Below are 12,893 nucleotides of genomic sequence, written 5' to 3'. Positions count from 1 at the left end.
CTGAGACAAGGTTTCTCTGTGTAGCCTTGGCTGTCCTAGACTAACTTTTGTAGACCAGGCTGGCCTCGAACTCACAGCGATCTACCTGCCTCTGCCTCTGCCTCCCGAGTGCTGAGGTTAAAGGTATGCGCCATCACCACCCGGCTGAGCCACGAGCATCTTTTGAGGGGGTAAAGATTTATGCCAGTTCTTGTGTTGCTGAGCTTGGGGCCTGGGCACCTAGCTCACCAATGACAGCTCAGTCCTATGGTCTCTCCCACAGCCCCTTGAAGAGGAGGAAGCGCCACGTCCTGTTCAGAGAGTGAAATGGAGGCGCTGAACTCTGCGTGACAGAGTTGGGATTCAAACCCAGGCCCCCAGACTCCAAGGCTAAGGTTGTGAAACAAAGAGAGAAGGATAGCGCCCAGAAAAACAATGGTGAGTGGGCACAGCCACCCACCCCTCCCCCAGAGCACAAAGAACAGGCTGCAGCCTCATTCTCATCCTGCCCTGGTGATTGGCTGAGATGACAGGAGCTGCATTTCCCAAGCCCAGCAAACATCTGTTGGCAAATGTGTGTCCATCCGTCCTGTCAAGTGCTGGGATATTCTGGGACCTTGTTGTCCAAGTTGGGGTTCTGTTGTCAGACACCCCGAAGTCCAGTTGAGACAGGGGAAGGGCAGGTAGATGACCCCATGTAGAATGTCTGGACTGTAAAATTGGAGTGCGGGGTGGGGGGACCGGACTCATAATATCTGAGCGATGGAATGCTTCAGGAACAGTTTGATCCAGGAGCTACTACCATCAGAGCAATGCTTTAAAGATTGAGTCGGGGCTTGCCTCTGTGAAAGAGAGTCACAAGTGAAGATGGCTGCAAGCATATGGCATCTAAAAAAAAACCACAGTCACCTCAAGCATAGAAAGGCTAGGTATATACTCAGAAGGCCCACGTGCCCAGCAGGCCGGCTGGAGGAGCCCCACGTGAAAAGGTAGCAAGGGCAGGACCCCACTGTCCTGGATGGGCTCCCAGATCCCCCGCTGTTCCCTGACCCACCCCACCCCACCCCGCCCTTGCAATCTATTTCTGAGTTTCTCTGTAAAAGCCTATAGCTGGGACCGGAGGTGGCACTGGGCAAGCTCCCGCCCAGCAAGGGCAAAGCTCCTTGGCCAAGACACCAGGCACTTCCTGGCTTGGCTCCGTGTCTGGGGGCTGGTGGGGGGAGGGGGTCCGGGGGCGACATTCCAGCTGCCATTCCAGCCCCTCCTCGACAATTTGTCCATTTCCTGCCTTGGCTGCAAATCCCAACCATTTCCTTCTCGGCCGCCTCCGGCCTCTGCCCGCTGCCTGGCCCTGCGCTGACCCTGAGGGACAGAGGGCCGTCTTGTCCTGCCAGCTCTGACTTTGGAAACAGCACTGCCCTCAACCCTAGCGTCTGCCAAGAAGCCCTGGGGGGTGCTGGGAGCCACTGTGGAGGAGAGCCCCGACCTCCAGGCCCCCCCCACACACACACACCAACGCCCTGCCACTCACCTGGCTGCAGCAGGCATACTGCTGTCTATAAAATCTATTGTGTAGATCTAAGAGTCTAGGCTGGGGATTGAGTCGGGGGTCAGCACCTGAATGCTACGCCTAGTGCCCACTTGGCCTGGGGGACCCCATGTTCAACATGGAAGACTCAGTACCCAGCCTGTGTCTACAGATGCTGGGAAGAACTTTCTAGACGCATAGATGCGATGGGTCCCTGGAGCCGAGGGGAAGCATGGAGACACCTACCTGCTCCTCTAAGAAGCACAGGAGCCTGGGAGTGTCCTGCAAGGGACTTCTTTAGCACCCCAAAGCCTAGGTCAGAACCCCAAAGCCCCTTTGATGGCAGACACATCCTCCACTGAGGTCCTGGAGCCTGACAAAGGATATGATCAGACTGGAGACATATACACATATATCCTGCATGTGACCCTGACATAACAGGGTCTTGGCTGCCCCTAGGGGAGGGTGGCCTTCTTGCTGGGGTTTGCACAGGGAACTTGAAAGGGCCACAGAGCCAAGCCTGGCTTTTCAAAAGCGTGCCACTGCCCTACGTGGCACTTGACATTCATCTCTTTGCTACCCACCAGTGCCTCTGCCTGTGGGGAAAACTCATCCTGATCCCCGGGACATCAGGATTCTTCCTTGGGGATGGGGTTGAAGGGTAGAGGGGGGGCACATAACAAGGAAGATTCTCTGAGATGTAGGAAGAGTCCCCCTGACCACTCAAGGTTTCTAGGGAACATGAGGCCAGAGGTCACCCTGAGAGCCACTCTCCAAGGCATTGATCAGGCCCTGTTCCTCCTGACCAGTGTGACTGCACCTCGGACAAGCGCCCTCGTGCTTGGCAGCTGTGAGGCTCCAAGAAAGCAAAGAACATCCCGCTGTAGGAGAGCCAGGAGAACACAGGGAGAAATGTTGGTGACCTTCACATATAAAGGATGTGTTCATCGTGGCCACTCTGGGCTGGGCAGCCTCCAGTAAGAGCTAGACAGATTTTCCATGCTGGACCCAGTGTTCAGTTAATGAAAAGTATCAAGGCTGAGCTGGCGGCTACGGGCTTTGGTATAAGAGCTTTGTGGTGATTTAAAAGCCAAAGTTCCCATGCCATGCTTTATTGGAGAAATGCCTCCCTAGTGGAAAGGGTTAATATGTCATCAGAGGTTCTTCCCAGCCTTACCCTCCATCCCATCCCCCAGCCCCACTCCCCAAAGCAGAATCCTGAGAAAATCTCATTTCATAGTTTCCCAGAAAACCAGGTGCACAGCAGCTGCAGCACGCATGGCGGGAGCAATTCCGAGGCAGAGGAGAGTGAAATGGAGACCAGGCCAGGCCCAGGCCCAGGCCCAGACCGGCTGCTGCCTACAGGGTGAATTCTCTGGTCCCCTGGAGCCAGGGACAGCTTCATGGCCCCACCTTACAACCTCTGCCTGGCACTGTGCAAGAGCATCATCCACGCGGAGCCAAGGCTAGATACAAACCTGAGCTTGCAGATCCAGCTGCTGAGAGCTGAGAGCAACAGACAGAGCAGACACTCTAAGAAAACTGGCTTTTATTCTATAGTACTGGGGATGGAGCCCAAGACTTCCCACATGCTACCCAGGTGTTCTATCCCTGAAGGATGCCTCTAGCCCCCCACTGGAGGATTCTAAGCAGGTGCTCTACCACTGAGCCACACCCAGCCCCTCACTGGGGGATTCTAGGCAGGGGCTCTACCACTGAGCCACACCCCAGCCCCTCACTGGGGGATTCTAGGCAGGGGCTCTACCACTGAGCCACACCCCAGCCCCTCACTGGGGGATTCTAGGCAGGGGCTCTACCACTGAGCCACACCCCCAGCCCCTCCCTGGGGGATTCTAGGCAGGGGCTCTACCACTGAGCCACACACCCCAGCCCCTCACTGGGGGATTCTAGGCAGGGGCTCTACCACTGAGCCACACCCTAGCCCCTCACTGAGGGATTCTAGGCAGGTGCTCTACCACTGAGCCACACTCCAGCCCCTCACTGGGGGATTCTAGGCAGGGGCTCTACCACTGAGCCACACCCCAGCCCCTCACTGGGGGATTCTAGGCAGGGGCTCTACTATTAAGCTCTATCTTCAGTCCTCTTTTTACTTTTTAAGACAAGGTAAGTTACCCCAACTGGCCTTAGGCACTTTTGATAGCCCCAGGTAGGTCTTGAACTTATGATCCACTTGCCTCAGCATACCTACCATGTACCTGAGATTATAGACATGCACCACCAAGCCTGGCTGGGAAAACTTAAACTTTTGAACCAATGAGATGGCTCAGCAGGTGAAGGTATTTGCTACACAAACCAGATGAACTGCATTCGATGGCCAGAACCCACAGTGGAAAGACAGAACCAACTCCTGAAAGTTGTTCTCTGACCTTCAAGTGTATGGTATGCTGTGACACACAGACACACAGACACAGAGACAGGGACACACACACACACACACACACACACACACACACACACACACACACACACACCACTACCACCACCATCACCATTATCAACAATAATGGTAAATAATAAATAAATAAAATCTGCTTTTTAGCTAAATATTCAAATAATATTCCTGGACCAAATCTGGATCCCTGTGAAACAGACAGCCTTTAGGGTCCCATTTACTCATGCCACTGTACCCTTTCAGGCCAGCTTTACTCCAACCTGCTGTGGGAAATGAGCCAAAAGTCTTAGGTTTCGGGGTTTGGGGGGCATGATATTATATCCCCTGCAAAGGTGTATGTGGGGCATTACACACGCATTAGAAGGTCTGGCTCTTCCCCTCACAAGTTAACCAGGAGCCTGTCACACACCCCACCACCCCACTCTACAAGTAAGTGATCCTTCCTCATGTCAGTTGAAGGCACAGAGGCTGGCAGTCATGGTGATGGGTTTTATCTGTGGTCCCCACCCCCCCAAAAAATGTGGAGACAGAGCTGGGAACCAACCAATAGCCCAGCTGGACGAGCCACTGGGTCACATCCTCGCCCCATGGCCATTGTAGAACAGATGTGACCCAGGGTGTGGAGGAGGTGGGCTATGGCAGGCCTGGCTCTGTCCCTGTCCAGCAAAGCTCCCTTGCACTCCCTCAAGAGTCTGGACCAGGCTGGAGCCCATGTGGCACTCAGCCGAGTTGACGGGTGATCCGCAGCATCGCCCATCTGCATAGACAGAAAGAATAAACCGCCGGAGGAGCCCGTGACCGTCACAAGCATCTGTCGGCCTCCCCGGGGCCTCCGGGGCTGCCGGTTGGTAGCAAACACTGTTCTCCTCTAATAAAACAAATCATCTGAGGCTGTGGAAGCCACAAGAGGAAACAGCTGTGCACTGCTGGCTGCGAACGCACGCCGTGTTTCGACGCCCATCTCAGCTCGCCTGCTTCACTCCTGTGGAATTCTGGATGCCTGGCCTTTTTTTTTTTTTTTTTTCTGAGTGCTCTGGAGCACTCCTGCCCTGTCATGCCCGCACGCTGTGTCACAGGGCAGCTACTGTGCACAAGGCGCTGTCACCAAACTCATAGCCATCGCATCCTCATGATCACTCCTCCACTGCCCCTGATGACCGCTCGCCAAGGCCACCGCCTCACCAACCATCTCCTAACGACCACACCCTCAGAACCATCACTTCCTCGCAACTGCTCCACCCCCAACAACTGCCACCTCTCCACGTGTGCCATCCCCTCTAATGACTGCCATCTCCCCTGGGCCTTGTGATTGCCACCGTCACCCCCATAACCACCACCCTCTCTCACTGTGCCACTGCCCCTGTCACATTGTCATCATGCCCATGAACCTATAATGTGAACCCCATTATAAGAAGAGCAGCCCTGACAGCAAGCCACCTTCAGACTCAACCTGTCAGTCCTCCCCTCACCTGGATCCCATTGCCCATGACCCAGCTGAAGGCTTCCTCCTCAGGTGCGCTCACACTGGGGCACTAAAAACCCAACCAAGGCCCATGTAGGAGGAGGCTCCTCCCTTCCAATGGCCCCAAAGATGCCAACTACACAGCAATGGCTTAACTACATATCCCTCTGGCTTCCCAGGATTAGTCAGGCTTTCCCAACTCTTGGAGCTCCTGACTGGTATTTATGTAACCTCGGAGGAAGCCTGGTGTGACTCCGGCCTGTAGGGAATGGATGCGATTGTAAAACATGTTATAGAAAGTACAGTCTGTGTAACAAGCATCCCTGTCGGTCCTGGTAACTGGGTACTCATGGAGGATCTGGAGTCCGTTTTCTGCAGCACCCTGGGGCATGATAGACAGAGAAACAGAAGGGCACTGAGGAAGCCAGGTCACATCACTACGACTCAGCTGGACTCTTCAACTAAGATACCCAGAAGCCAAGGACATAGACAGGGTCAGAGGGGCCACCATAATGTGCCCCAAAGATCTGACACAGAGCACCACTTCTCCCCTACACGACACTTTGGAAGCTCCCTGCTGGTATCCAGGTGGCAGGTGTGTCTGAAAACACAGACCATGAGCCTAAGGTCCCACAGTCACAGAGATGCCTGAGACTCCAAAGCTGCCTGTCTAATATGACGGTCACCAGCTTACCTGTGGGCACCCAAGGTGACGGTCTACAAAACATTGCACCAGCTGCATGTCAAATGCCCAGGAGACATGGTGGCCAATGGCTGTCACATTGGGCAGTGCAGGTAAAGAACATGCTTCAGAAGGGTTCCTCAGCCAGCACAGGTTCAGACGCAGAAGTCCTGCCAGGATTGTTGCCTGCAGAGTCCAGAGATACAAGATGCCACAACTGAGTACCACAGAAGACGCGGCCTACACAGCACACTCTTTCCTGGCAGTTCTGGACATCAGAGGCCCAAGACTGGGGTGTCAGCCAGACTGGGTTGAGCCTTCAATGGAATCTGCTCTGGATTTCACTCCAGCTAAAGCAGGTGACGCTGCATGCACCGCCCTACTCTGTGGGCCTGTGTGTTCACACCATGTTCCTGTGTGTGTCTCTCTCTCTCTCTCTGTGTGTGTGTGTGTGTGTGTGTGTGTGTGTGTGTGTGTGTGTGTGGTGTGCACATGTGTGTCTCCAGTTGTGTCTCTCTTGCCTCTCACTAGGACAAGTCACTCCAAGATGAACTTATCTCAAGCCCAATGCACCTGATTTCATCTGCAAAGACTGTGTTTTCAAATAAATTCCATTTGAACAGTGGTTCTCAACCTTCCTAAAACTGTGAGCCTTTAATACAGCTCCTCATGTTGTGGCGACCACCCCCGACCCAACCATAAAATTATTTCATTGCTACTTCATAACTGTCATTTTGCTACCATTATGAATTATAATATAAATCTCTGATATGTGCAATCTCTGATATGTGTGACCCCTGGTGAAAGGGTTGTTCAATCCCCTAAGGGGTCGTGACCCAAGGGTGAGAAGCGCCTTGCTTTTAAGCACCCCACAGCACACCCTATCCGGAAGCTCCTGCCTGCTCTTTATGGCTATCTGGTCCAGAAGGTTCTATCTCAAGTGAGTGAATTCCCAGGGTAGACACAGGCCTTGATCAAAAGCAGCCAGTAAGGCCTGGTCCATGACGCACACTCCATCAACCCCTGCTTGTAGGTGGGTAGGTGGGTAGGTGGATCGGTGGGTAGGTACATGGATGGAATGGCAAGTCAACACCGCAGCCATGTGCTTCTGACTTTCAGATCTCTGGGGAGCTTCAGGCGTGTCTACCCCCAGCGACAAACTTCAGAGTCTAGGACAATGACATAGAAGTAGCCTGGGCCACAGCGTAGCCGCACATCTAAGACCCCCATCCCTTCAGCCTTTTCCAGGTGTCCTGAGTAGGGCAGGGTAAGTTGGTGGCCCTGGCTACAGAAGGATCACCTGGGTCTCCAAAATGTCCTTGGATAAAAACGGTATGAAAGACAGAGTGACCGAAACCCTGGGCACCCCTTATACCAACACCAAGGCTATAGGGCTACTATGATAAACAGCCCCAGGGACCCCACTGGCAAGCTCACTCAGCAAGGGTCCTGTTCCTACCTCCTTCCCAGGATTCCCTGGGAGCTCCGTAGGGGCAGGCTCCTGGAGGCCCCATGGAGTGCGGCTAATGCCTAGGTAGCTTCCAGAAGTTTCCAGAACAGCAGTTTGAACTTCCTCACATGGCCTTGTTTGGACCAGACCCCCATATCTCCCTCTTGGAAAGAAGAGGAGGACAAAGGGCTGGCAGTTCCCTTGGGACTCCTGGACAGGCTGGAGGTTCTGGGGAGCATAAACTACGTCTTACAAATTAAGACAGTGGCTAAAATGAGAGAAAATGCCAGAAATAGCTCTGCTGACTCAGACTCTGCTCGGAGTTCTGTGGGAAAGCGCCATGGGACAGAGGGCTGACACCACCCAACCCCCCAACCCCCACTCAGCTCCTCCCACCCACCCACCCACCCACCAGATTTCACACTAACTCTGCCACAGTGCACGGAAGATTTTAGGGGGGATTTTAGAGGACACTTTGGGCCGTGAGTGGAGAAGTACCAGGCGAGGACAGATTTAAGTTGAGCCGTGGATGGCATCCTGTGACAAGAGACTTGGGATTCTCTGCTCTCTGTTGTCCTCACTAGGTCTCAGGCATCAGCCTTGAGCCCTCGTGGTTGCAAAAATGGTAGCCCGGGTTCCACATATCACATTCCTATCTGTTAACCTCAAAAAGGGCTTCGTGTTCCTCTGTAAGGCCTCAGGGGGATGTTTCCAGAGCCCTCGGCGAACTCCTCTCCACTTCTGTTGGCTGATGGGATTGCTGTGTGCGCTTCTCCAGGCTACTCAGAGAAGTGTTTACTCTTGGATGCAACTGCTGGGCCTAGGCTGCCTGGTCCACACTCCTGGGCTCAGGAGGAGCTGGGTGAGTGGGAAAGCCTAGCTACGGTATGGGAGCCAGGCCCGCGGGTCTACCATGACACTTCAGCTATCATGGCTGCCCAGAGGAAGGCCGGGGCTCTCTAAGATAGTAACTTGAAGGGAGTGTGGTAGTGATGGCTCCCTACACCCGGATAGGTGCCTCCCCACTCCCAAAGAGGCACCTAGACAGATTGTCACTATGAGCAGCTGCCAAAAGTCCCTCTCACAGGGGACCAGGGATGTGTCTGCAGGCCTGGAGGAAAGCATTAAACTTGAACACCCAGGAGGCCTGAACAAGAAAACAGTTTGAGGAAAACAAAAACAAACAAACTAGAAGGGCATTTGCCCATGAAGCAGGTTTTAATTTTAAATATTTTATTTAATTGTAATTTATGTGCATTGGTGTGAGGGTGTCAGATCTTGGAGTTACAAGAGACAGTTGTGAGCTGCCATGTGGTTGCTGGGAATTGAACTCAGGTCCTTTGGAAGAGCAGGCAGTGCCCTTAACCACTGAGCCATCTCTCCAGCCCCATGAAGCAGGTTTTTAAATGTAAGGATAACGGGAAATTTGTTTTTCTTCAAGCCACCTTGTATAACATGACAATGAGGGAAGAGAGTTGGTTTGGTTTTTGGTTTTTTTGGGGGGGTTTTTTGTTGTTGTTGTTATTGTTGTGTTGTTTTTTTTCTCTCTATTTGACAGGGTCTCACGTAACCCAGGCTGGCCTCAAGCTCACTATGTAGCTGAGGTTGTCCCCACCTGCAGAGATGACAGGCATGCGCCCCCATGCCCAGCCTATTTTGTGCGCTTTTTAGAGAACCTCTCTCCCATCCTTTCACACCGCTGGGGGCCAGTTTCCACATCTGCAGAAGATGCGGACCAGAGCATTTCTGAAAACAGCTAAACTGGATGAGGAGTGCGGCACCTCCACAGTGTTCGGCTGCAGTAGATGAGGGCTGTTCTCTTTCCTTTGCTTGGTAGATTGGGTATTTATATGCTTATTTATTTAGATGGGGGTCTCGTGGATCCCAGGCTGGCCTCCATTTCACCACAATTTCACCACGTAGTCAATAATGAATGGCCTTGCACTCCACTCTTCCTGTTTCTATCTCTCCAGTGCCAGGATCACAGTTGTTCACCAACATGCCCAGCTAAATGCGACCTTTTCTTCTGTGGGTATATGAGAAGGCATGTGCGTATCAGAAACACGCTCCATCACGTTCCACCTTTTCCCCTTGAGTTTCATGGGAAAGCTCAGTGGTTCAGAGGGCTGAGCCTGGAGTTAGGCTGGCAGCGAGCAAGCCCCAGTGATCATCCATCCTGTCTGTCCCCTACAGCACTCAGGGCGCACCTACACTTTTATGTTGGTGCTGGGATTTGAACTCGGGTCCTCATGCTTGTACGGCAAGCTCTCTTACCCACTGTGACACTTCTTCAGCTCCTGAAGCAACCCTTGGGCCATAGGGCATGAGACCCCCGAATCCAAATGTGCCATGAATACCTTTGGAGGACAATTCCCGGGTTTACGGTGGGGGTGGGGTAGGGTCTGCAAAGCAGCAGTGGACTGTGGCTCCCCAATCCATGGTCCAGCACCTGAGATAATGGGCTCTTTGCGGGCTGTCCCCTGACTTCTACATGTGTGCTATGGCATGCTTACAGCATGCCCTCAAATAAATAAGTAAATTAGCCGATCGACTTATTAAGAGAGTTAATAAGTTAATAATGATTGAGCCCCAAATCTCAGAAAGCAGGTTTTTCCCCCCTCACATCAAGAAAAAAGGGAACAAGCCAGATGTAGCAAGACATACCCGAATCTCAGCCCTTGAGAGGCAGAGGCGGGAGGATCGCAAGTTCAAAGCTAGCTTGGGTAATAGAGTGAATGTAAGCCCAACCTGGGTAATTTGGTGAGACTCTCACAGTTTAGGAAACTAAGCTACACTTAAAAAAAAAAAAAAGTCGGTGACTCAAATGTTGAACGCAGGTGCCCTCCCTAAGATGGAAGGAAACATTCTGGAATGTTCTTGTAGATTTGATTCTGCTCCCCTACTTCGTAATGGCACTTTGGTTTATATCCATTCATATGTCAAAGTCTCAACCCACCAGAGCCTCAAAATGTCACCTTGTTGGAGATGGGGGGTGGGGTGTCATTTGAATGACCATAGAAGTCACTGACGGTGTGTCCAGGAAGTATAGAAAAGAGAAATTGGGACACAGGGCAGTCGCATACCAAGGGGAGAGGGTGTAAGTGGCCAGGACACAAAAGAGGTGTTGGCAGTTGCTGCCAGGAAGTACCCTGTCCTGCCCCCACGGTCGTCTTGGACCTCAAGGTTGTGGAAGGTTGTCTGCTGGGTTTTGTTGTTGCTGCTGCTTGTTTGCTTAGTTCATTCTTTTATATTTTTGCCTGTGTGTGTGTGTGTGTGTGTGTGTGTGTGTGTGTGTGTGTAAGGATGCCTTCAAGCGTCAGTCCTTGTCTTCCACAGTGAAAAGGCTCCCTTTGCTGCCCACCAGGTAGCCAGCCCACGAGCTTCCAGAAGGTTTCATCTCTGTCTCTCCTCTTCCCTCAGGAGCCCTGGGATTAGAGATATGAGGAACCACATCTGGACTACCACATCTGGCTTTACATGGGCTATGGGGACCCGAACTCAGGTCATCACGCTTATGTGGCAAGTGTCTTACATACTGAACTCTTTCTTCCGCCATGTCTGCCGTTTAACCCACTGACTTCAGGTCCCGGGCAGGGACAACCCCAGGAGATGTATAACTTCATCCTCTGCCACCTCTTCACCTCAGCCCAATGAGAATAACCCTCAGGAGACTGAGAGTGGGGTTCCCGGTGTATAGAAGGTCATTTATTAGCCATAGATTGGGAGTTCAGGGCTTGGGGGTCCCAGTGCTCAGAAGAGCAGCAGCAACCGTAGGCTTGTAGAAATCAGGGTCTAAGGATGCTGCTTCCCTAGAGCCTGCTTCATCTAGTCCTCAGAAAAGGCCGGAGTCCTACCACTTTCTTTTCCAGGCTACCAGTCTCAGCAAGGTATCCTTGGTTCCTCCCCCCACACACACGCCCTGACTGCAGATATGTGGCACCCTCCACAGCCATTGTCAGGTCATAGGTCACAAGGTGCTGACGTCACCCACTGACCCATCCACTGGGAAGTACAGAATGGTGGGCAGCTAGCAGGTGGGACTTGGTTAGAGGAAAGTGGATGGGTAGATGGGATATATATATAGAGAGAGGGGTGTGTGTGTGTATATACCATATACATGTGTATGTATGTATATATATATTTTTTTCTAGAATCTTCTGGTATATCTTTGCTGCCTGGTCACTAAGGAGGTGAACAACCCTTTTTCAACAGTGTGCCCCTCCTATTGGGCACCTAGTCTGACGGGCTGCTTTTGGAACCGAAGCGCAGCTGTGCCGATAATGTGTTTGTCCCACTAAAACACAAAATTCATTCAGCCTTTTCTCCTGACCCCAAAATGTCTGAGGAATAGAATGAGAGGGCGAGATGAAATATTCGCAGCTCCGGAGTCTAGTCTCCCAAATGTGTGCAAATTTAAATTGAATTTTCCTCCTGTAGTGGATCTTTATTAGCCGAGGGCCACGAGTCTGGGGACTGGTAGAGAGTTCACCTAGCATGCAGGGAGCCCTGACCTCTGTCTGCAGAACCACATCAGCCAGGCTTGAAGGCACTGAGGAGACTGAGGCGGGAGAATCATGAGTTCAAGGTTATCCTCGGCTACACAATGGAACTTAGGTCAACTTGACCAATATATGACCTTATGAGGGCCCAGTTCTGGGGGATTTCTTTCCATTCATTGGATCCTGTAAATCACATCAGAAGTAGAGAGGTCTCTCATGCCCTTGCTAGTGACACCAGCATTGCCATTAGGGGAGGAATGAGGCTCTTCACTGGCTTTTATAAGGAAGGACTTGATGGTGCGGGTATCATTCTACAGGCTACAGAGTGGTCATGCATCATGCTTGCTTACGGTTCATATATAAAATGCCCCCACAGGCTTCATATATTGAAGGCTTGACCCTAGCTGGTAGTGCTGTGGAGAGGTGGCTGGATCACAAGGGCACTGGCTCCATCAATGAATTCATCCATTCATGATTCCGGAGCTAAACTGGCTATTAGGAGGCTAGTCCTGGTTGGAGGCAGTACTCATCTTAGGTTGGTGAGCATCAGTACCTTAGTTGTCCCATAGATAAGGGGTGGTCAGGCATAGGACCTACACCACAGAGAGACTGGGAGAACTCGGAGAACGTCACAGAGCAGATGGCGCAAGCAAGACAAGCTGTTGAAGCCTTTTGCTTTGGTCAATACTAAGGTGTACATGTGAGTGACTGAGGCGACGAGCAGTTCTCCCTTGGTGGTTAGCATCAGAAAGCAGGGACCTCATGGTAACCAGCATACTACCTAGGCACTGGGAGGTGTTCAAATACTTGTGACGGATGGATGGGTGGGTGGGTGCATAGGTGGGTAAGTAGATAGATGGATGAGTGGATGGATTGGAAG

The sequence above is a fragment of the Acomys minous genome, assembly GCF_964271855.1.
Source record: "Acomys minous genome assembly, chromosome: 16".
Lineage (NCBI taxonomy): Eukaryota > Metazoa > Chordata > Mammalia > Rodentia > Muridae > Acomys > Acomys minous.
This window is presented reverse-complemented; position numbering follows the sequence as displayed.